The sequence below is a fragment of the Solanum pennellii genome, chromosome 1, assembly GCF_001406875.1.
Source record: "Solanum pennellii chromosome 1, SPENNV200".
NCBI classification, from domain to species: domain Eukaryota; kingdom Viridiplantae; phylum Streptophyta; class Magnoliopsida; order Solanales; family Solanaceae; genus Solanum; species Solanum pennellii.
This window is the reverse complement of record NC_028637.1, coordinates 26,236,544-26,262,630: the sequence shown is the minus strand read 5'-3', so window position 1 is coordinate 26,262,630 and position 26,087 is coordinate 26,236,544. Positions and strand designations below refer to the sequence as shown.

Genomic DNA, 26,087 nt, shown 5'->3' with positions numbered 1-26,087 from the left:
TATATATATATATATTAATGAAAGTATATAGATATTTAATATTTTTGAAGTAAGAATTTCTATAGGAAAAAGATTTTAGAGTTTGGATAATTCTAGAATTGTTTTTTTTAGTTACATTTTTAAATAAGAGGTAAAATTTTTAGAGATATACTATTAGTTTTACAAAGAAAAATTAAATTTTTTTAAATTTCTTTTTTTTTTAAATGCTACACGTTTTTTTAATTATCTTTTTTATTTTTTTTGCTGTTTTTTTGTCTTAAATTTTAACAGTAAAGTAATAATTTTTAATTTTTTGTTGACATTCTTTTAAATTTGCTCTTTATCTTTTTTTTTACTTAATTTTTTTTAAAAAAATCTTACGTTTTGTTAACATTTTTATTTTTATTTTATTTCTATTTTCCTTTCTTTCATGAATATATTATATTCTATTATTTATTTATTCATTATTCTTTTTACTCTCTTTTTTTTATTTTTTTTTGGTTTCTGATCTTTGTTTTTTAATTATATTTTTATTATTTTTCAATTCACGTTGCTTTTTTATTATTATTATTTCTTTGTTTCTTCTTATGCTTTTCATTTATTTTTCAATTAATATTCTTCATTATATTTTTTATTTTTTATCAGAACCTATAAATAATATTCCTATATCCTCTTAATTATATAATTTAGCAATCCAAATTAAATTGATAAATATCTTATTTTTATTTTAAAGATAAATTATTTAATATTTATCAAAATTATAATTTAAAAAAAATTAAAGTACATTCTACGAGCTTTTCTGAATTGCTAATCTATTAAACATTAGTTTATAACCTAATCTAACAAGAATAGAGAAAATTTAAAAATAATTAGTGAAAATTAAATTTAAAAAAAATACTTATTCAATATCATGGAATTTCATATAAATTGTAAATCTCATTTAAAGAGGATAATAATAATAATAATAATAATAATAATAATAATAATAATAATAATACATGATGCATATTATTTATTTATTTATTTATTCTTAACAATAAGAATCTCTGACAACGTTTTCTTAAGGTTTTGCTAATTTTAAAATTAACTCATAACATCAATCACAAAAGTGATATTTCATTAAAATAATAATAACACACTATTAAACGAATTTCATATTATTGGAATTAAACTTTCTTACAAGCGTTTCATTAAAATCATACAAGAATTCATGAATTTAGAGTTACCGTGTATTATTGATTCACCACAAAAAGAACTTCTATGATCTACTGATTTTCAAAGAAAATAAACAAGTATTAACTTTAATGAGCCACGAATTGAAACCGCGAACAAGATTATAACTCTCACCTGATTCTCAAAATAATAACTCACTTTTCTTCTCTTAGATTTTCGCTCTTGCTTTTTTTTTTCTCTCTCTTTTTTCAATCTAAGTTTATGTGTATTCTCTCTCTGTATATTTTTTTTCAACTTACCGTGGGGTTGTATAATATTTTTTGGGTGAGAATCTGGTGATAATTTAAAGGAACGTAGTGTAGTGGGATTAGATTTATATTTAAAAATTAGTTGAGAAAATTGGGGTTGTGATAAGGATATAAAATAAATAAATAATAATAATAGCGAATTAACAAAATAAAAATAAATGAAAAAATTGTGTAAACATTTAAAAATCGTGCAAAAGAAGTAAAAAAAATAAAAAAAATAGATGGGATGAGATTTTTTAGGAAAATAAGTTAAGAAGTTGGGAGTAATTAGAATAAGGTAAAACAAATTTGAAATTTTTAGGACTCCTCTTTTCTTTTTTCTTTTTTATACTTTTTCATGATATTTTCTATACTATTATTATTTTTGGACTAGATATAATTAACAAATAACTTAAATTCCCAACTTCTATTTATAAAATTTTTTATTATTATTAAAGTATAATTGATCTTATAATTTTTATTAATTTATAATTTATTATTATTATTTTATTTTATTTTAAATATAACCCTTTTTAAATTGGTGTAAAATATATTTTGTTTTGGTAAAAAATAAGGTGTTCACATAGTCTATCTCTTATTTTGTAAATTTCTTTTAAAATTTAGTAACATGCTTTTTTTCTATTTTGATTGTGAAGAAACAAATTCGGCTAGGTCAGAAATTGAGATGGATGGTACAAAATAGATGGTTGCTCAGGCTCAGGGAGGTGAAGCTGCTCCCTGGGATAGGGATTGTGGTGATTTGCGGACTGAACGTCCTCTCTATACTCGTCAAAGGATTGTCAACAATGTGCAATATTTTTTTTTTTAAAAACAATTACCTTGTTCTTGTGTTTATGTTAAAGATTTCGGATCTGAAATCTAGGGTTCTTTTGTGATTTATCAGTTTAATGTGGAATAACATCTTTTTTCAGATTTAATTTGTTTAAAAACTCACTTCTCCAAGTGAATTGTGGGATTTCTATTACTTCTACTTAGTGAAGTAATTGGATTATAACTATTTATATTCTTTAAATAAAATAAGTTTTAGTCTTTCACAGCAAAACGTGATGTCAACATATTTTAATATATTTGAGAAGCATTTATCTAGATTGCATTCTTATCAAGCCTTTCATTTGAAGCTGAACTTTTGTTGATATGGTTGTATTGAGGTTTGAGGCAGATATGTGGTCTAAACTCTTTTCTATTTTTTCATGCTGGTATAAATTTGCATTCGTTTTTCAAGTCATTTTGACGCATTGAATGAATTCTAACTCAAATTAATTTAATATTGCAGTATGATTATCTTTGGAAAGTGTCCTTTAAGATGATGACAATCCCAATTGTTTGCATTCCAATACTGCTGGTAATAGTCAGAAGGCCCATATTCCGGGTGAACAATGAAAGTTCAGGCTTTGTATTCCACATTTTCACTTGAAATTTGAAATTAAGAAAAAAATCCTCTTATTTTTATCGTTTTCATTCCTATATATTTATGTTGCAGACCAACATAGAATCCTCGAAATTTTAACTTTTTTCGAGAAAGTAATCTTTAAAGGGGACTTTGGTTTTTGTAAGTCAATCCAAACACCCACTAAGAGTTTTGTTGGAAGCAAAATTTCCCTTTGATATACTCTTTCTTTCCTCGTCATGTTTTTCTTGCCTAAAACATCCTTTTAAAACTAATTCTGGGCAGGAGGATAGTAACGAGGAAGCAACAGATGAGGACGACATGGACATGTAAAAGGAGGATATCGTAGAGGAGGTGGTGTTTAGAAAGGAGCAAAACTATGTGTTGGATTCGGACAAAAAGAGTGTCAAAATTGGGGAAACTAGGGTATTTTTATATTTGTTATTCTACCCATCCATTTTTTTTCTTGAAAGCCTTTCCCATATTAAAAACAAAAGGAGAAAACAACATTACATTATTGATTCATTCGTTGATAATTATACAAATTGGATTTTTGCAATTGCTAAATTGAGTAGCTAGCATAAATACACAAGGCCACTGTTTTACATTTTGTTGTTTGACTCTCCATTACCAATTTTTTAAATCCTTTCTTCTGAATTAATTACTAGTCCATAGCTTGAGGACTAATAAGACATTGTTTGTTCTCATCAAGATTCAGATATCTCAATATGAATACACATTCTAATGATCAATATATTTTTTTTAGCTTCAAACATTGTATAAATAATAAATATAAAATTCAAATAAAAAGGTATTTAATATCAAAAATATAAATTAATAAAATAAAAACATTATGTGATAAAGAAATAAAATATATATGTTTATTAGTGATTGTGAAAATGGTTTTTCATCAGTGTGGGGTAAATGGTTGGTTTTAGTTGTTAGTAATTTTGGTGGTAGAGGTGGTTGTGTTGGTAGAATTTAGTTGATGTTAGTAGTTGCCGGTGTTGTTGGTGTGGTTGAAGAGCATGTAGTGGTTGACAATGTGTTGGTGGTAGTTGTGATTATAAAGGTCATTGTTTGTAAGGATTAACAACAATAGTTCTGGTAGGGGTGGGGTGGATACAATTATATTGATGTTGATGGCGAGTGCAATGGTGGTCGGCGACGTTAAGGATTGTGGTGGTGTTAGGTGATTGTGATAGAGCGGGGGTGAATATACACAAACATAATACCTCTTATAAGATCTGAATAACTAAGACCTATTCAGATCAAATTAGTGCTTAAATTTGATGTATATACATGCAGTTAATAACATTAGTTTTGAACACTCATACCAACATTAAATACAAACAAAGGAAACCTAAGATGACACTTTAGAACACATTGTCTCCTTATAACTATCTTTTTTCCGTTTCTAAGGATTATATCAATCGAAACCGGTTGTTTTATAATGCTATGTGCATGTCATAGACTCTCCTTCCAGAACATTTGATAAGATCATTTTCAACTGAAATATGAGTTAACTTTGGGTCCGAAAATTTGTGTAGCATTAGACATGAATTAACATTTTAGTAAGTATCATACTAATGAGGTACCCGAAGCTCGCATGAGGTTTCATAAGTCATAATATTTTCGAGAGAATATTACCTACATATTATGATTATTTCTCTTTTCCCCGTTGTAAGGATTATTGAAATTGGAACCAACTGTTTTACCATGCTTAATTCATATCGTATACTATGTCCTTTTGAGATATTTAAAAGGAGCATTTGAAACTGATACGTCAGCTATATATTTCTGAAAATATCTTGGTAGTGACAACATTCACAGACCTCAAGGTTGGGGGGGGGGGTAGTTCATGTGATACATTTTGTATTGTTTTTCTAGTAAAATGGGATGAATGATTGCTGTAGTGCATGCCTCTACCTATATGCTACGCTGATATAGACTTCTAAGAGTAGGACGAGCCTAAGCTTATTGATTTCATATTTTCTTTAGTACATTTATAATTCTGTTCTCTTTTCCACATGTTTCCATTCCCCTTCTAATTTACTAGTTAAGGCCTCTAGATACGTTTTACTGTTCATATCTATATGCATCTCTTTTTGCTGAAGCAAACTCTGATCACTAGAAAATGTTTCAGCTGTCATACTTGGATTTTGCGTGGTCTCTTTGATTTTATGCTTTTCATTGTTGTTCCCTTTTTTGGGTTTCAACTTCTATAATATTTGCTTTGTTGAAGTTCTGTTTTTAACATAAGTACAAGATGTAAAAATGACTTAATACTATCATGGTTAATAGCTCCAAGAACTACAATTTTTTTTTTAAGTGTTGCATAAAATACTTTTGGGGACACTTATAAACCTTAGCCAGAATTTTTAACATTTAGCGGCGATAATATTGGCAACACTTGTAAAGTGTACTCTTTAATGGTATAAGCTACATTTTATAAGCGTTGTTAATATATGACATAATTTGAAACAAGCATTTACATATATGGCCACACTTTTAAAGTGTCCTATTTTTATAATCATAAAAACAACTCATTTCAAAAATTGCCTTAAAGTTTTCACTAATATATTATTTTTCCTCTAATATTTCAATCCTCCCTCCAATCCTTATTGAGCAAAAAAATATTTAATAAAAAATTAAAACTTACTTTTCTCTCAAAAATAAAATCTCTTCAGGTGAAAGCTGATCTGAAGAACGTTTCTCGCTTTCTAACAGAACTTCACACGAAGAACACGATTTTTCCAAAAATCATTGAAGGTTTATCAGATAAGTCTTTCTTTTCCCCCAAATCGCTGAAGAGCACGATTTTACCTATTAATAGAAAGCAGTAATTACCCAGGGTAGAGGTGACAATAGATTTTCTATTCTATTTGTGCCTTTAGACTTATAATAGACTTGACTCCTAGAAGGGAAAGACTTAAGGTTAATGGAGAGTGAAGTTCATTGATTATTTTGCACTATGTGGAGCCCAGAGCATTTAATTCCTCTATTTGGTCTACAGGAAGGTAAGCAAATAAGATATAGTCTTCTCTTATCCCCCTTATCAAAAAACAGAAATAACTCTTTCAGCTCTCGTCTTCCTACCCTTTCTCCTTTCAACCCAAGCGACATTGTAGTGACATATATTTCAAGTCATTCATCTTGATTAAGCTTGGATCTGTTGTAAGTGTAATATGACTAATGTAGTGAAGAATTGGTATATTAGCATAAAAGTGTAACCTATTATAGCTTTTGGTTACGTCTTCTTTATATTTATAAGTGACATCAATTTATTCGTCAGAGATTTCTTAAAAAGGAACTTTCTTTTCTACGATCTTGACATCCCTAATTTTATAATTCCTTGAAAAGTTGAGGCATTTAATAACAAATGGTAATAGACTTTAATGAAGAAGTGATTATTCAAGTTAGTAGCTTAAATCAAACTAAATTTAGAGAGTGAAATTTCGTATGGACTAGTAAACATGCTATGTTCCCTAAGTTTCATCTCAAAATCTATATTAACTGAGCTTATTATTTGATATACTGATGATATATAATGTCTTGTGTCCTAGTCGAATTCGGAATGAAACGCGGATGGATATATTCTTTTTACCAATCGTGCAACCACGAGTTATTTGTCAACTAGTGTTGGTACTTACGCTTAAAAACACACTATTCTTAAATTAAAGCATAATACACTTGAAGGACACAAATCGATCTTGCAAGAAAATCAATTTTGTCATCAATAGAACTAGCATTGATAACTATGCTAGCAAAACACATTATTCCTAAAGTAAAACTTAATATCAACACTAGATGGACATAAATCAATATTGCAAGAAAATCAATTTTATCATCAGTAGGATCATTTAGTGTTGGTACTTATGCTTAAAAACACATTATTTCTAAATTAAAGCATAATATCAACACTAGATGAACACAAATCAATCTTGCAAGAATATCAATTTCGTCATCAATAGGATCAACTAGTGTTGGTAATTATACTTAAAAAACACATTTTCCTAAATTAAAGCTTAATATCAACACTAGATGGACACTAAATCGATCTCGCAAGAAAATTAATTTTATCATCAATAGGATCAACTAGTGTTGGTACTTATTCTTGTAAACACATTATTCCTATATTATGTTTAATATCAACACTAGATGGACACTAATTGATCTTACGAGAAAATCAATTTTATCCTCAATAAGATTAACTAGTGTTGGTACTTATGCTTAAGAAATCTATCTTTTGTAAATTTAAAGGTAAGTGTGAACAGTGGATGGACACAAATCGATCTTTAAAGAAAATTAATTTTGTCATCAATAAGATCAACCGGTTTTGGTACTTATACTTAAAAAACACATTATTCCAAAATTCAAGCTAAGTGTCAATATTAGATGGACAAAAATCGCTCTTGCGAGAAAATCAATTTTGTCATCAATATGATCAAATTGTGTGGGTACTTATGCTTAACATATATATTATTTCCAAATTTAAAGTTAAGTGTTAACACTAGATGGCCACAAATAGATCTTGAAAGAAAATCAATTTTTTCATCAATAGGATCAACTAGTATTGGTACTTATGCTTATTAAACACATTATTCATAAATTAAAGCTTAATATCAACACTAGATGGACACAAATCAATCTTGCAAGAAAAACAATTTTGGCATCAATAGGATCAACTAGTGTTGATACTTATGCAAAATAAATACTCAATGGACACAAACAAGTTATCACAAAATTAGAGCTAAGTATCAATAATAGATTGATACAAACACTTGTAGAAAACAATTGTACTCAAACTTAAGAAATTTAGAACACCAAACACCTACTTTGATGAAAAAAGCAATACAGTCTAGTATCAACTTTTTTAGATGTTGACCTTCTTCGATTTCCTAACACGAAAAGAAACAATGTTTGTTATCCTCGGGTCAATGCATAATTTTTGCTATAGAAATTTCAAAGAAAGCTACATCACACAACAATAATATTTTTCACCTTCATATTTTTCTCTATCCAGAAATATACACTAACCATTTTCTTTTCCTTTTTCAACAAATTGGGAGTATGGGAGGGGTAAATAACTTGGGGAATTGAACCTTCACCAAGCGAAATTTCAAATAGTCAATCAACTGAACTATTAAAAACTAAAATAATGTATGTTCCTATCTAATGCCTCGATATAATTCCCAAGTCTTACTACAAATTTCGAGACAAGGAATGAGACTTTCAACCAAATGTTGAGAAAACTATTGTTTTCTAGACATGTGAAGCCCATGAGATCCATTGGTACAAATAAATGATGGGCTTTATGAATCTCAATTCTTGTTCCTAAACTCTATTTATTATACCTCTTGTACACATAAATTACACATTTTTATCAATGGGTTCGATGTAATTCCAAAGTAAGAGAGAAATGATTTCAACATGAAAGGACAATACGTGTTGAAATTGATCAAAAACAAATGTGAATCAGGATAAACTAGAGAACTCATCGTTTTTTCCCAATAACGTATGATGAATAACAAATGTCCTTACCATACCTGTTTAATGGAAGTTGTCTGCGCTTCGTGTAGTGGTGAACTATATCAATAATCTATTCTGAACATATGATAAATAATGTGGTTTTATGAAGGTACAACCCTATAATAAATTATCAAGAATATTTTATCCAAAGATGAAATTAAATGTTTTTCTTTAATCTTAAAACGAAAAGGATTTGATTTTAATTATTTAAGAATATTATTATTAATTCTTCATGTTACAGTAGTTTTTCATCACCAAAGTCTTTACAAAAGATGTGTAATTGTTTCACTTTCGATATTTGTATTTTGAATAAGTTGTAGAAACGTTATATTCATCAATTGCGAGAGTTTTTCTCCTACTCAAGACCGCTACTTACACAATCTAAATATTATACATCTTATATAATTTGTTTCGTACTTGATAAATTAATTTAAATATAATATCACATCTCTTGGAGTTCAATGAAATAACGTATGTCGCTCAAATAATTTGGATTAAGTGATGTCATGGCAGGTCCCTTATTCAAAATCATACATAGTCGATGACACTACTTTGATAGCCAAAAGACATATTTGATTGTTTATGTTTTGATCAATATGGTTAAAACATTATTATTTTGGGGACTTTTAGTCTAAAGTTTATAAGGAGGTAATTATTTCTTTAAAATTTCTTAAAATTATAGTTTCATCCTACTTTGAGGGGTAATTCATTGACTCGAACCTAACATTTGAACCCCAAACGTTTGATTTAGGTTGAGTACAATACTTACCATCCCACCATATTCCTTTATTTTTTGAACGTGACTAGTCCATTAAATATCTTGATAAGATAGAAAGTTGAATAAATAAAACTCCAAGGTAGTGTTGAACCACCCTAACTTTTGAACGTTTAAAGTCCTTTGTTGCACATCTCATGGATCTTTTAGCCACTGAAACCTCTATAAAGATTAAAATCATTTATTTTACAAGTTTAAGAATTCTAATCTACATGACACCAATAGTCTAATGACTACATCAAATACTTGATTAACATATCTTTACATCAACATAATGATAAAAAACATAAACATAAACAAAAAATTTTAAAACATGTACACAAAAATTAAAAAAAATGATAAAAAATAAGCATAAATTAGTGACTGTAAAAAAACATACAAGAATCTGTAATAATGAAATGAAGCTTATAGGAAAACTTGAGCCCACTGAATGCATATTGTTCCCTTAAGGATTTATTCCGTTATACTACCCGTAGAATAAAGGAATAGATCCTCTAAGGATAGAGTGATTATATTCACAAGTGTGTTGATACAAAAATAATGGTGTCAATCAGTCATTCAACATGAGCAAAATACACAAATATATAATTCTGCAGAAGAAGAAGAATAAGTTCAGAATTTTCGTTGTTTTAAAATGAGAGGAAATCTCTCTATTTATAGACAACAAAAGATAGTGTTAATAAGTGCTTATGGTGCCTTATAAGAAAAGTCACAACTATTTGGAAAAGTCACAAATTTTCATAAAAATCACAATTTTTCATAAAAGTTGCAACTCTTCATAAAAGTCACAACTCTTCATAAAAGTCGCAACACTTCATTAAAGTTGCAACTCTTCATAAAAGTCGCAACTCTTCGTAAAACTCGCAACATTTCATAAAAATTCACAACTTTTGTAAAAGTTGAACTTTTCATAAAAAGTCACAACTTTTTGTAAAAGTAAAAATTTTTCATAAAATTCACAACTTTTCATGAAAGGGAAAACTAATTTTGGAAATAAATAAGTTAAAAGAGAATCATGATTTGTGGTTGCGTCACATATGCGGGCCTAAAGTTCACTTTTATATAAATACTAGGTCACTTAGCCTCGGTTTGCACGTGCATAAACAATCTTTCTGAAGTTTAGAACAACCTTTCCAATAATTGACTATTATATGAAAAAAGCAAAAAATTAAATTTTAGAAGGTTTTAAGAATATTTCAACATAAATTTAATGATTCGACATTATCACATATCTCCTGAATTGTAAAAATATAATTTATGAATAAAAGTATCTTAAAATTTAATTATTTTTTTCTTTTACATAATTTATCATAATATATGTTTGCTAAAATAATTATCTTGTTAAAATTGAGTGATATTTTTATGTAGCAAGGAAGCATCAATTTTTATATTCTTTTGTACATGCAAAATACAGAATTTGATAATTCTATGGTTAGAAGATCGTTAAAAATGTACACCACAACAACATAATATTTTTTCTTACAGAAAATTTACGTGTAAGAGATTAAATATTTGGATTTTTTATTATTGTTACTTTGTTACTCTAATAAAATTTTTAGAAGGAGAAGAATAAATTTGAAACAACAGAAAAATAATATTGTTGGCCCTTTTTGAAATTCATTCTTCATTAAACTGCTGGTTTTAAGACCCTTTTAGATGCTTCATCAATGCAATTTTATGACTTTTTCAGAAATATGTACATCTAATTTTTGCATTATGAAAGTACAAATAGATCAAAATGTTGGCTTGTAGACTCATGTTAAAGAAATATTCTTGAACATGAAAAATTAAAAATGGGTCTAACCTATATAACTAAAATGTTAAGCAATGAAGGTCAACAAATCTATGTTAATAGACATATATTTTGCTTGCATATTATTCAAATTAAGCTTGCCGAAAATAGTCATAAATCACATCAAAAATATTTCGAAGAGTCGAATGGGATGGAAAAAGAAAAAAATTAAAGGATGGACTTTGTCAAAGTGGATCATATACAATACTTCAATCAACTTTCTCCTTAAAGTGCACATAATACCTACTGATAAAATTTAGTAAAGATAGATACTTTACAATATGAAAGACAAAAAATATGGGCATTCAAAGCAATTAACTCACAAATGACATTTTAATTAACAAAAAATCTCATCCTTGTATGTGAAGGAATGACGTTGATAAAGAAATTAGAGATTTGTGGAGATTCTTATATCCTACCTTCAACAATTCCAGTAGAAAAAACTAGAAGATGAATAGTCAATTAACACTCGTTATTTAATACACACAAAAAAAAAATTATGACAATAAATTTAAAGAAACATAAATAATAAAGTATAAAGAATGTACTCAAAAACAACAATTAATAATATAAGCATAAATAAATGACTGTAAAGAGCATATTCAGATATGTATCAATAGAATGAAACGTAATGAATAAAATCGAGCCCACTGAATGCACAGTGTTCCTTAAGGGGTTTATTCTCGTCTAGTACCTAAGGTTTAAGGGAATAGATATAATGTCATGATAGAATAATTATATTCACCAGTGTATTAATACAATACAATGATGTTAGTAAGTTACTCGACATGAACACAGTTGAGAAAATATTTAAATGTACAAAGGAAAAAGAAGAAGTTCAGAGAAAATTCCTCTATTTATAGACAACAAAGGATATTGTGATCAAATGCTTATTTTGCCTTATCGAAAAGGTCACAATTCTTTGAAAAAGTTACAACCCTTCAGAAAGGTTAAAACTTTTCATAAAAGTTGCACTTTTTCATAAAAGTCAAAATTTTTCATTCAAGTCGCAACTTTTCATAAAAGACGCAATTTTTCATAAAAGTCATAACGTTTCATGAAAAAAGAAGGCTAGTTTTGGAAATAAAATAAATTAAAAGGAAATTCTGATTCGTGGTGCCACCACGTAGGCGCATTTAAGGTTCTCCTTTAAATAAATATATGATATGATATTATATAAAAAATAATTAACTACACATCAACAAAAGTTTAATTTTGTAAATTGAATTTTATGAACAATTTAATTTTATGAATTTTTATATATATACCTCCTAATTATATAAATTTAACTAGTGAGTTTGGCTGCGCTACGCGCGTTATTGAAAATTTTTGTATAAATTTTATTCAAATATTTCCAATCGAATTTATGCACAAATCAAACTTCCAATTCAATTAATTTTTAAAAAGATCTTTAATTTATATATTCGTCTATGTTTATTATCACTTTAAAAAAAATTCTTTTATAAATACTTGTTAGTGTACTTATAAGTGAAGAAAAACATAATTTTTTTTCTTAATAGGAAGTAGAGAAAGAAAAGAATTGCAAGAAATTATGTATATATTTTGAGCATATATATAAAATCGTATTTGAACCTATTTTTTTTTTTAAAAAGAAGAACCATAAATACATATAAAGTGCTAATAATAATAAAAAATAACCAAAAAGTGCATTGTCTAATCAATTTTCCGAACATTGAGAGTAAATGAATCATAAGAAATTTGGAGAAAAACATCATTATACTAATTTTCTAAGTAAATCAACAAATATTATATATTATCTTACAAAAATTTTAATAATATTTAATTTGACAATCTCTATAGGGAAAAGGACAAATATATCCCCGTACTTTTGTAAATGGTATGTGTATACCCTTCGTTATATTTTCAGAACGTCAGTATCCTTGCCGTCCAAATTTTGGAACATTTATACCCTTTAAGTTAACGGCGGTACACGTTTCTCAATCCTAACCACTAACATGATATTTGTTAAATTTCTGCCCAAAATTTAAAAAATCCACCCGAATTAATTTTAAAACCCGCCCAAATACATAATACCAATAACCCAAAAATAAATACCAAATTCCCAATTCAAATCACTTAATTTAAAATTAAGCAACTTAAACACTTGTTAAGCAACATCTTTCCCCATCTTCTTCCAAAAATCATATTCAACACTAAATTCTCCAACTTCTCCTCAACTCTCTCGTAGAAGAGAAAGACCCATCCAAACAAGCACAAAGACTGATAATAGAATTATAATTTAGTTAAGTAGTAAGGTTATATTTGTTTGGAGAGAAGATGTGAATGAGAAAGAGAAGGAGTTGGGTCGTATGTGGGATCTTAAATTAAGTGATTTCTTATTTTAAAAAAACAAACTCATAATATGAAAAAAGCAAGAATTCATAGAAGAGTTAGTCCTCAAAGCCAAAATCAACAACAATTTGTTTCAGCAGATTGCTTACTGCCAAGTTGATGAGCTTTTTCTTTTTCTTGTGCTTATTCGTAGGGGAAATAGGCAAATTAATTCTTTAATTATGATATTGTAGTTGCTACAAAGCCGATCCTGCATCTCTTCTCTAAAGGATTCCAATTGCTCATGACTAATCACCCTAGTATTGATGAACCATCGGGATCTGATTGTATCCTCTTTGAATGAAGCTACTTTGGTTGATACTCTTGCTTCAATATTTTGCCCTTCTGATCACGCTTTGGCCTACAATTGTACATCTTGAGTTGTTGTGTAGTGGCGGAGCTACGGTTTCCACTTTTATTCTCGCCCTTAGGTGAATTGATTTGGGGATTTGAGTTTATATTTGTTGGTCATGGGTACTATGTATTTGGGCTGGTTTCTAGATTAATTCGGGTGGATCTTTTTAATTTTGGGCAGAAATTTTACAAGTATCATATCAGTGGTTAGGATCGAGACACGTGTACTACCATTAACTTAAAGGGTATATATGCTCCAAAATTTGGATGGCAAGGTTACTGATGTCCTGAAAGTATAACGAAGGGTATACACATACCATTTACGAAAGTTTGGAGATATATTTATCCTTTTCCCATCTCTATATGTATTGGGAGCTTGTGTTCTTTAGGGTGAGAGCCTCTTCATCCTCTCTCTTTTAATTGATTTATCATATGCTCATATTCCTTTTAATGCAGTATATATTGTTATTTATGTTTGAATGATCATTGTCCGATGCCATAAAAAAGTTGCAAAATATGTATTGTTATGCGGAATTCGATATAATACGAGAAAATATAAACGCGAAAAACAAAGACAACAGATTTACGTGGTTCACCAATAAATTGTCTACGTCCACGGGAAGAAGGGGAGCAGTTTTATTATGGAGAGGAAAGAACAGAATTACAGAATAGGGTTTGCCATAGCGTCTATATATAGTGCTAAGCTACGCCCTAACAGGCTTGGGCCCAAAATACAGAATTGACAGATAATTAAGGGCCCAATACAACAACATTGTATACCGTCGGGCCGGGGGCGTCTCCGCCCCCCCGGACCCCCAGGCCAGGGGGCGCGTCGCCCCCCTGGACCCCCCGACTCGCTGACCGGGCAGCGAGACCCCCGTTCTTTCTGCTGTAACGGGTCCGATTCAAGGCATTCAACAAATATCCACCTTGACTTGAATTCTCCGAACAGATTCTTCAGACGCACTATGATAGTGCCAGGCCTCCCCCTCTTCCTCAGAGTTGCCCCGCAGGGCAATTAACAGCTTCTGATGTTGAGCAAGTCCAAACAGTGTTGAAACTTGCTCTGTGGAACCGGCTTTGTGAACATATCAGCAGGATTATCAGCAGTTCCTACTTTCTTCACCTTGATTCTCTTCTCACTTCTCAGAAAATGATACCTCACGTCAATATGCTTGGTTCTCTCATGATGGACTTGATCCTTGGCTAGACAAATTGCGCTCAAACTGTCACAATACACCGTAGCCTGATCATGATGCAGACCAAGATCACTAACCAGCCCTTTCAGCCAAATCCCTTCTTTTGCAGCCTCTGTCAAGGCCATGTACTCCGCTTCCGTAGTAGACAAAGTCACTGTAGGTTGCAAAGTTGCCTTCCAACTGACGACAGATCCTCCAAGGGTAAACACATAGCCAGTCATCGATCTTCTTGTGTCAACATCTCCAGCATAGTCAGAATCAGAATAGCCAGTAACCAAGCACTGAGTATCACCTCCATAAATGAGACCAACGTCAGATGTACCTCTAAGGTACCGGAAAATTCTCTTCACAGCCTGCCAATGTTCTCTCCCTGGTTGTCCCATGAATCTGCTCACTACACTGACTGCATGTGCTAAATCTGGCCTTGTACAGACCATAGCATACATCAAACTTCCTACGGCACTGGCATAAGGGACTCGTGACATATACTCCTTCTCTTCTTCTGACTGTGGAGCGAACATGGCAGTGAGATGGATATTGGCAGCACTGGGGGTATCAATAGGCTTAGATGAAGACATGCCAAACCTCGCCAAGACCTTCTGAATGTAGCTTCTCTGTGACAAGAAAAGTTTCCTTCTCTCTCTGTCTCTAATGATCTCCATCCCTAGAATCTTCCGAGCGGCTCCCAGATCCTTCATCTCAAACTCAGCACTAAGTAAACCCTTCAGCTTCTGAATGTCATACTTCTTCTTTGCAGCTATCAGCATATCATCTACATAAAGCACCAGATAGATGAATGAATCATCCTTGAGCCTATTGTAGTAGACACAACAATCATATGAGCTCCGAGTATAGCCCAACTTCACCATATAGCTGTCAAACCTTTTGTACCACTGCCTTGGAGACTGCTTAAGTCCATATAAGGACTTCTTCAACTTGCAGACGTGATTTTCCTTCCCTGGAACTTGGAAACCATCCGGCTGAGTCATGTATATCTCTTCCTCCAACTCTCCATGTAGAAACGCTGTCTTCACATCAAGTTGTTCAAGCTCCAGATTCTGATGTGTAACAATCGCTAGTAACACTCGGATGGAAGTATGTCTGACCACTGGTGAGAAGATCTCATTGTAGTCCACTCCCTCTCTTTGGTTGAAACCTCTGGCAACAACCCTGGCTTTATACTTGACTCCTTCTGCTGGTGATATCCCTTCCTTCTTCTTGAAAACCCATTTGCAAGTAATAATCTTTCTCCCCGAAGGCTGTATGACCAGATCCCATGTCTGATTCTTGTGTAGGGACTCCATCTCATCTCCCATAGCGGCAAACCATTTTTCAGAATCAGAACTTAAAATGGCTTCTTTGTAAGTAGACGGCTCAGATGTATCTACCTCTTCAGCAACCTGCAGTGCATAACCCACCATGTCCTCAAAACCATACCTCGTAGGTGGCCGAACTCCAACCCTCCTTGGCCGATCTTGAGCTATACTCCGATGGATATCTGATGGCATAGATTCTGGAATATCAGTTTCTGTCTGTGGCTCTTGATCCTCCTCTTCAGGTTCTTTCAAATCGCTCTCGTTCTGAATGACTTGAAACTCCACCTGTTTATCAAGACTCCCAGTTTCTGACGTAGTTGTAGGCTTCACAATGGTTCTAAGCAGAGAACTTTCATCAAAGACAACGTTCCTGCTCATAATAACCCTCTTTTCTGCTGGAGACCAGATTCTGAAACCTTTCACTCCATCTCCGTAGCCCACAAATACTCCCTTTTTAGCTCTTGGTTCTAACTTACCTTCACTGACGTGATAGTAAGCCGTACAACCAAAAGCTTTCAGATTTGAATAATCAGCAACTTTTCCTGACCACATCTCCATAGGTGTTTTGCACTGTATGCCTGTATGTGGTCCGCGGTTAATCAAGTAGCAAGCTGTACTAACCGCTTCTGCCCAGAATCTTCTATCTAGCCCAGCATTAGAGAGCATGCACCTTGCTCTCTCCAGAAGTGTTTGATTCATCCGCTCAGCTACACCGTTCTGCTGTGGTGTATTTCTGACTGTACGATGTCGAGCAATCCCTTCATCCTTACAGAATTGATCAAATTCAGACCAGCAGAATTCCAGCCCATTATCAGTTCGCAACCTCTTGATCTTCTTCCCTGTTTGATTTTCCATCAAAATTTTCCACTCCTTGAACTTCTGGAAAGCTTCACTTTTATGCTTCATCATGTACACCCAAGTCATCCTTGAGTAGTCATCAATAATGGACACAAAAAATCTGCAGCCTCCCAAAGACTCAACACGGCATGGACCCCAGCAATCAGAATGGATATAATCAAGAGTGCCTTTTGTTCTGTGAATGGCCTTTGGAAACTTGTTGCGATGTAGTTTTCCAAAGACACAATGTTCACAAAACTCTAGGCTTTTAACCTTATGACCAGCAAGAAGATCCTCCTTTGACAGAATTTGCATCCCTCTTTCACCCATATGACCAAGTCTCATGTGCCATAACTTAGTCATATCCTCCTGGTGAACTTCTGACGATGCAACATGGGCTGAACCTGTAACCGTGGAACCTTGTAGAAAATACAAAGTACCACGCATGACACCTTTCAGAATCAGATTTGAACCCTTCCAGACCCGCAAGACTCCATCTTTTCCCGACCAGCTGAATCCCTTGCTGTCCAAAGAACTGAGAGATATCAGATTTTTCGTCATCAATGGAACGTGCCTGACCTCGTTCAATGTGCAGAAGCTACCGTCATGTGTCCTTATCTTGATCTAGCTTGTCCCAACCACCTTACAGACAGAACTGTTGGCCATCGAGATGCTGCCTCCGTCTATCTGCTCATAAATCGTGAACCACTCTCTCCTAGGACAGATGTGATAGGATGCCCCAGAATCGAGAACCCACACATCTGAATGATGAGTGTGCTCATCCGCAACTAGGGCAATGTCTTCTTCAGAATTGGTGTCTTCTTCAGCAACAGCAGCAGAAACTGATTGTTTTTCCGATTGCTTCTTCTTCTTCGGACAATCAAATTTCCAATGTCCCTTCTCCTTGCAGTAATTACAAACATCATCTGGCTTTGCACCCTTCGACATCGGCTTATTTTTCTTTCCGCCGTTTTTCCTTCCCTTTCCGCTACTGGTGAACAAATCGGAAGGCTGTATGTCCGTACTTGTGCCGTTAGCCTTATGCCGCAATTCCCTGTTATGAAGGGCCGATCTGACTTCTTCCAGCGACACAGTATCTTTCCCAACAATGAACGATTGAACAAAATTCTCAAACGACATTGGGAGAGATACTAACAGAATCAGGGCAGCATCTTCATCCTCGATCTTCACATCGATATTACGCAATTCTAATAACAAAGTATTCAATTGCTCTAAATGATATTGTTTGTAGAAGATGAAGGTCAGACAGATATGATGGTGTTGAGGTATCCATGGATTTCTGTGCGGCTTATTGAAGAAGTAGACTGAAAATGGTGTTTTTTAAATCTCTAAAGTTCTTGTAATTCTTCTGCATTTGTTTATTTTCTTTTTGTTTTAATTAGTGCTAAGTTTATTTTTCTTTTTGATTATTGGGAACAGATCCACTTTTGGGATTGGTAGTTGTACTTATTTTTGGTTTTGTTGATTAATAAACCCTCGCATTTGGTTTTAAAATAAAAAGAAAAGGAAAGAAAAGATTTCATGTAATATAATTAAAATTTAAGTTTAATTTATAATTAATGATTTATTTATTTTGTTACATAATTTAACTATTTATTTTCTCTAATCTATGAAATTTGAAAAAAAAATGTTAAAGTATCGTATTTTTCATCATTAATAAAATACTTAATTTTCCTAAAATTTTTCTTTTTCTCCTCCTAAATTTCATTCATTTATTAACACTTCCTAAATTGTGATAAATTTCTATCACAATCATTTTAAAAGAGTTTCATATTTTTGTAGTTTGTCATTTTTGTCAAAAATTTATTTATAGTTTATTCTTTTTAATTTTTACATTTCATCGTTTTTGAGTGGCAGTAGCTTAGATATTTTTGTGAAAATAAATTTATATATTAAAAGGTAAAAAGAGGAAAATAAGGAAGAGACATATTTTAATGTTTAGGCAAAACCGTAGGTTTTGAATTCGGTCTTTTTGGAGAAGTATAACTGGTCATTAATTAATAATTAATCTTTTCTTTTTTCTTTTTTTGGGGATTTATCATTATTTTTCATCATTTATGTGTTATGTTAAAAATTAAAAACCTTTAAAACTCACTTCTTTAATTCTATTAATTATATTTAATACAATGTTAAAAAATTAGAAAGTCATTTCTTTAATATAAGCTTGAATGGTATTTATTTTCATTACACTAACAACTTCTTTATTTTCTTTATTTTTAAAGTAATTAATAATCATATTGAAATTTTATATTATAGTAATTAAATAAATATATTGTTGGATTTTATAGAAATCATCACATTAATTTTTTATTGTTATTTTTTCGAGAGAGGTTGTAAGATTTTGTAGAAATCATCACATTTATTTTTTTGTTGTTATATTCTATAAGTTCATTATATGTATATTCTAGTGTGACTCAAAAAGTTAGATGCACACTATTGAATTAAGATAAACTTATAAAAATGGATTTCATTAAACACTCCAAAGATTAATTATGCATTAAATTTATATATTATTTTTCATTTTAAAAAATAAAAGTCTAATGATTATATTGTAAATACATGTTCATCTATACAATACTTTAAAAAAATTATTCATAGCTTATCATTTTTATAATCACGCAAAGCGCGAAAAAGCCCAATAGTTAAAAAGAAAATACTGTAAATCTGCAGAGTAAACATTGATATTATTCCTCTGAGTTCTCTATTTGATAACACATAATCGTACCCCAATTTAGAATAAAAAAATATTAAAAAAAGAATATATTAAACAAACTTACCATACATATCACACAATATTTTGACTCTTTGTGTGTGTAAAATGAGACATTTTAGCCTTTAGGCATAAACCCAACAACTCGTCTCAACAAGTTTGGGGGCCTAAGGCTGAACGTATAAAGATACCCTATTTTTTAGTTGACAATAAAAATTGAATAGTTATATTATACTACGTCTACTTCTACAAATGAGGTCTAAAGAGGCAAGATACTAGCATTATAAAGTAAGAATGTAAACAATGTAAATTATTTTCAATAAAACTTATATAATATAAAGTTAGAATAATAAGACACGACTCAATTTTTTAAAAAAAATAAGATGATATTAAAATAGTGTTATGACGAATTTGATAAGTAGATATAATAATATCAAAATAGTGTTGATTAATGTTGGTGCTTGAAATTTGAATGAGACCCAAAAAACAAATTTGATATTTTTATAATTACATAACATTATATTTACATAATGTAGAAGGTTTGAATGTTTGAGATGAGACTTTAGAATATTTAATAGAGAAAAGACATAAAGTGACACCTGATGTTGTCCCGAATTTTCGAAAAGACACTCTAACAATGCGGACGTCCTATTACCCCACAAAAGTATTCATTACATTTGTAAAGGGACCATTTCGACACGTTTTCTCATCAATCCAAGAATTTTAATAGGCGAGTGACCCTCACCTTCCATTAAATTAGTTAATTTAATTTAAATATCAATAAAGCACAGGTTGTTGCTATGTGGATGTCCTTTTTCCGGAAAACGACGACATAAGGGCTTGGGTTGTTGCTTCTTATCTCCGAGCTTGCTTTGACGATTCATAGGATTTCCTTAGAACCTCTTGGGTTGATGATTTTAGTTTTTTGTGAGCTAATTTATCTCCGGTTTTTTGGAGCACGCTTTCACTTTTGGGATTCAACCGTTTTTGTCGCCATTACCGCCATTGTCGTTAAAAGTTGAGCTTCGTTGAGTTCTATAGGTTTGGGTTAGTTTGCGGCACTTTTGCAGAATGAAGTAATATACGACATCGATTATTCTCATCATTACAAATACGAATCAAGATTTGCATTTGCTATTATAAAAAATATTTTTCCTCAAAATCTAATTACAAAAGCTAAATTGATTTCTCAAATTTTAAAGAGATGACTAAAATTTAACAAGTTAGAAAGTCCTTCCATTTTTGGGTTTTTTTATTGGAAAGAGAAGATTTTATCTTTAACTTTACTTTTTAACCAACTGGTGTTTTGAATGAATTGGGGAAGATGGTGTATTTTGAGAGAAAGTAATCAAATAATAAAGAAAGAAATGACACATGGCATTTCTTAATTCGTTTTTGGAAGAATTTTTTTTCAACCACGCGCGTCATCCGTGTGAATACAAACATAGGCACAAAATGAGTTAAAATGGTGTATTTATAAGGGCATTTAAAACTTTTATGGGGTAATAGGACGTCCGCATAGTTAGAGTGTTTTTTTAAAAAGTTGTGACAACTTCAGGTGTCACTTTATGTCTTTTCTCTATTTAATAATCAAAGAATAAAAAATAGTGACAAGAGAATAAGAAAAGTAACTATCTCTTTTCTTGTCTAGGTCATTTATATTCTGACGATTATCATGAATCAACCGTATTGTGTTCTTATACTTACATTTCTTATTCTCTTGTCACTATTTTTTATTCTTTGATTATTAAATATTCTAAAGTCTCATCTCAAATTTAGTTAATTAATGTGTGTATTTGCGATAATTGCATTTCTTTCGACGGAGAAGGGGGTCCACCTTCTTCTATTTCTACATCTAGGATTCGACTTGTATCATGGATACTAATAGGAAATCAACCATTATGGCAAGGAAAAGTTTTATTCAGAGGGAGAAGAAGAGGTAAAAATTTGAACAGAAATATCATTCGTTTCGTCGATCCGCAAAAAAAGAAATAAGCAAGGCTCCGTCGTTGAGTGATTAATGGGAAATTTATGGAAATTCAAAATCCCTACCACGGAATAGTGCACATACACGCCTTCATCGACGTTGTTTTTTGACCGGAAAGCTGAGACCTAACTATCGAGACTTTGGCTGACACATATTTCGTGAAATGGTTCATGCATATTTATTGCCAAAAGCAACAAGATCAATTTGGTAAGGATTAACGCTTCATTTCTATTCTATGGTCGATGATCATAGAAGCCCCTTTACCATTCTGTATAAATGGGCTATTCTATTTGTACAGATAGGGTGGAGGAGCGCATTTAATCCTTGTTTATCTATTAGTTTTATGTTCTTATATTTGGCGTAGGGTAGAGCAGTTTGGTAGCTCGGAAGGCTCATAACCTTGAGGTTACAGATTCAAATCCTGTCTCAACAACATCTTATTCTAGTAACAAGTAATTAATTCCCGCCTTTCGCTTTTTAGGGGTGGAAGGCAAAAGAAAACGTAGGGGAAGGATAGAATCACTAAACTATCACGGCCAACTATACCAACTCCTTAATGTAAGGATATATTTATGTTATTTATGAAATTCAATAATAAAAATAAACAGTAAAAAAAGTTACTTTATCTTGGATCTTGAGCGGATAGCGGGAATCAAACCCGCGTCTTCTCCTTGGCAAAGAGAAATTTTACCATTCGACCATATCCACATTTTTTTGTTCTTGATACGCAATATGTACCCACATATATGATATATCACCGGATCTTATTTGTGCAGTGCCGCGACACATATTCTCTTCGGAAGGATTCCAATAATTTTGTTAATTATATTCTTTTTATTTAAGAAGTTTGACCCCCTCTAATTTTTTTGTTTTCTTTATTTGATTTGCATTTTCTTTGGGGACTTAGATTCAAATTTAATGTATCTCACAACTGAGAAAAATTAGGGGGGTCATTTTGGTTTTGGGTCTGTGACGAATAGGTTCAAGAGATGAGAGAATTAAGGATACCCACCAGAAAGACTAATCCAATCCATAAGGAGGTACCAGAAAATTCAACATTTTTGTTACCCTACCAGCCATCAGGAGAAGCAAATACAACCGGTACGCTAATCAATAAGATTAATGAAGTAGCAATTAATGCAAAAACAACCAATTGGAAAGCAAGAGTCATGCTTTTAATCCTCCAAGCTACCAACAAATGAACTATATACCATTTGATCCCTCTATCAACCAAAAAATATTAATTGTGACAAAATATGTCATCGAGGGATTTTACTTTATCATGAATCCATTGATTCTATATGACTTATTACTACTCCCCCTTTCGCACTTTATTCGTACATGGAGTGGGGTGGGGGGAAATGGAATTTTTTTTTATTTCACAAATGGACATGCTAGATCATATATCTATATACAGATAGATAGATCGACCGGTGGATTCGCAGCTGAGATCTTTCTACAGATAGTGGGGGTATCCACCCCTATAGCCATCTTCTATTCAGAGGAATAAAATAAAAATAGTCTTTCGAAGAGATGGTTGAGTGGTTGATAGCCCCGGTCTTGAAAACTGGTATAGTTTTGAACAAAGAACTATCGAGGGTTCGAATCCCCCGCTCTCCTTTTTTGCTAATTGAATAGATTTTTTATCTAGTGGTTTTGCCCAATCTGCTATCCGAAAGAAAAAGGAATGGCTCGGCTATCCCACCTATCCAAGCCAGAAAAATAGATTAGATATAAATTAGATAAAATAAATGAGTTAAAAAAAAATAAAAAAGGAATACTTAAGATAATTCCAAGATGTATGATTGAATCAAAGTAATTTGTACTTCATTCAAGCATTGGATCTCCTGTTTCATATCAATTAAGAGGGGTCATGAAATGAAGAGTTTCAAAGACCTGATCAATTCCTTTTTCAAATCCAGCTGCAGCTGCACGAGCCCTTCCTGCGTGCCACAAATGACCTACAAAGAAGAAGAATCCTAGAACAAAATGAGAGGTCGCTAACCAACTTCTAGGAGACACATAATTGACTGCATTGATCTCGGTAGCTACACCACCCACGGAATTTAAAGAACCTAAAGGAGCATGACTCATATATTCCGCGGAACGCCATTCCTGCCAAGGTTGTATGTCTTTTTTCAACCTACTCAAGTCTAACCCATTTGTACCCCTTAGAGGCTCTAACCATGCAGCACACAGATCCCAAAAATGCATAGTTTCTCCTCCAAAAATGACTTCTCCACTTGGGGAACGCATTAGATATTTACCTAAACCAGTAGGTCCTTGAGCAGATCCCACGTTAGCACCAAGACATTGATCTCTAACTAGAAAAATAAATGCTTGAGCTTGAGAAGCTTCTGGTCCAGTAGGCCCGTAAAATTAACTAGGATAAGAGGTATTATTGAACGAAACAAAACAACAAGCAATGAAACCAAAGACGGCTAAAGCCCCTAAACTATAAGATAAGTAAGCCTCTACAGACCATACAAGTGCGCGTCGATCCCATGCGAAGGGTTTGGTTAAGATATGCCAGATTCCACCAAGTATACAAATGGAACCTAACCATACATGTCCTCTGATTATATCTTCTAAATCGTCCACACTAACAATCCACCCTTCTCCTCCAAAAGGGGATTTTAGTAAATAACAAAATATGATACTCGGGATAAGGGTCAAGTTGGTAATTTTTATTACATCTCCCTCTCCCGGAGCCCAGGAATGATATACGCCCCCCAAAAAAAGAGCCTTTAATACTAGAAGAAAAGCACCTATACCTAAAAAGATTAAGTGAATACCTAAAATTGTGGTCATTTTATTTCGATCTTTCCACACATAACAAAAGAAGGGAAAAGATTCTTCAAGTGTCTTAGGTCCCAGAAGTGCATGATAAATGCCGCCAAAGCCCAACACTGCAGAAGAAATTAAATGAAGTACTCTAGATATAAAGTATGGAAAGGTGTCTATAACTTCTCCTCCAGTGCCTACCCCCCAACCTAGAGTAGCTAGGTGGGGAAGTAAAATCAATCCTTGTTAATACGTAGGCTTCTCGGGTACGAAATGGGCCACTTCAAATAGGTTCATTGCTCTGGCCCAGAATACGATTAATCCAACATGGGCGACATGAGATCCTAGTAGTTTACTGGATAGATTGATAAGTTGGGAATTCCCGGCCCACCAAGCGAAACCTGTGGTTTCTTGGTCACGACCAGCTAAGGCTAAAGTTCCACTAAAAAGCGTTTCCACATGGTAGAACCTCCTCAGGGAATATAAGGTTTTCATGAGGCTGTTCTTGAGCCGCCATCCAAGCGTGAATACCTTCGTTTAAGAGAATATTTTTGGTGTAGAAAGTCTCAAATTCAGGATCTTCTGTTGCGTGAATTTCCTGAGAAAACGAAGTCATAGTCACGTAGGTTCAGAGCTAGACCGACTACTCCAAGAGCACTCATCCATAAACCTGTCACTGGTACAAATAACATAAAGAAATGTAGCAAACGTTTATTGGAAAAAGCAACCCCAAAGATTTGGGACCAAAAGCGGTTAGCGGTGACCATTGAATAAGTTTTTTCGGCTTGAGTTGGGTTAAAAGCATGGAATGTATTTTCACCATGAATGGCGCATAGCAAAGCATCTAGTTGCCGGGTTTGTTAAATGCTGTTAATGAAAATAGTAATTCATTATTCTTAAAAATAGGTTCTAGAGACTTTTTGGTTCATCATGCTATATCCCTTGGTTTTCAATGCGTGTCGAAGCATCTGGTTGCCGGGTTGGTTAAATTTTGTTAATGAAAATAGTAATTAATTATTCTTAACAATAGGTCCTGGAGAATTTTTGGTTAATCATGCTATTGCCCTTGGTTTACATACAAATACATTGATCTAAGTAAAAGGTGCTTTAGATGCACGTGCTTCCAAGTTAATGCCAGATAAAAAGGACTTTTGTTATAGTTTTCCGTGCGATAGCCCAAAATGAGGCGGTACTTGTGATATTTCATCATGGGATTCGTTTTATTTGGCAGTTTTTTTGATGTTACATACTATTGGATGGTTTAATTTTTATTGGCATTGGAAGCATATCAAATTATGGCAAGGTAACGTTTAACATTTTAATGTATCTTCCACTTATTTGATGGGCTGGTTAAGCGATTATTAATGGTTAAACTCTTCAAAACTTATCAATGGATATAACCCTTTTGGTATGAATAGTTTATCCGTTTGGGCATGGATGTTCTTATTTGGACATCTTGTTTGGGCTACTAGATTTATGTTCTTAATTTCTTGGCGTGGATATTGGCAGGAATTGATTGAAACTTTAGCATGGGCTCACGAACGCACACCTTTGGCCAATTTGATTCGATGGAGAGATAAA

The 26,087-nt window shown here is 32.3% G+C and overlaps 1 pseudogene; it reads right to left on the bottom strand.

Annotated features, from left to right (window-relative positions):
* Positions 1-20,741, bottom strand: part of LOC107018951 — a 22,982-nt pseudogene extending 2,241 nt beyond the window's left edge.
* Positions 20,742-26,087: the final 5,346 nt, after the last annotated feature.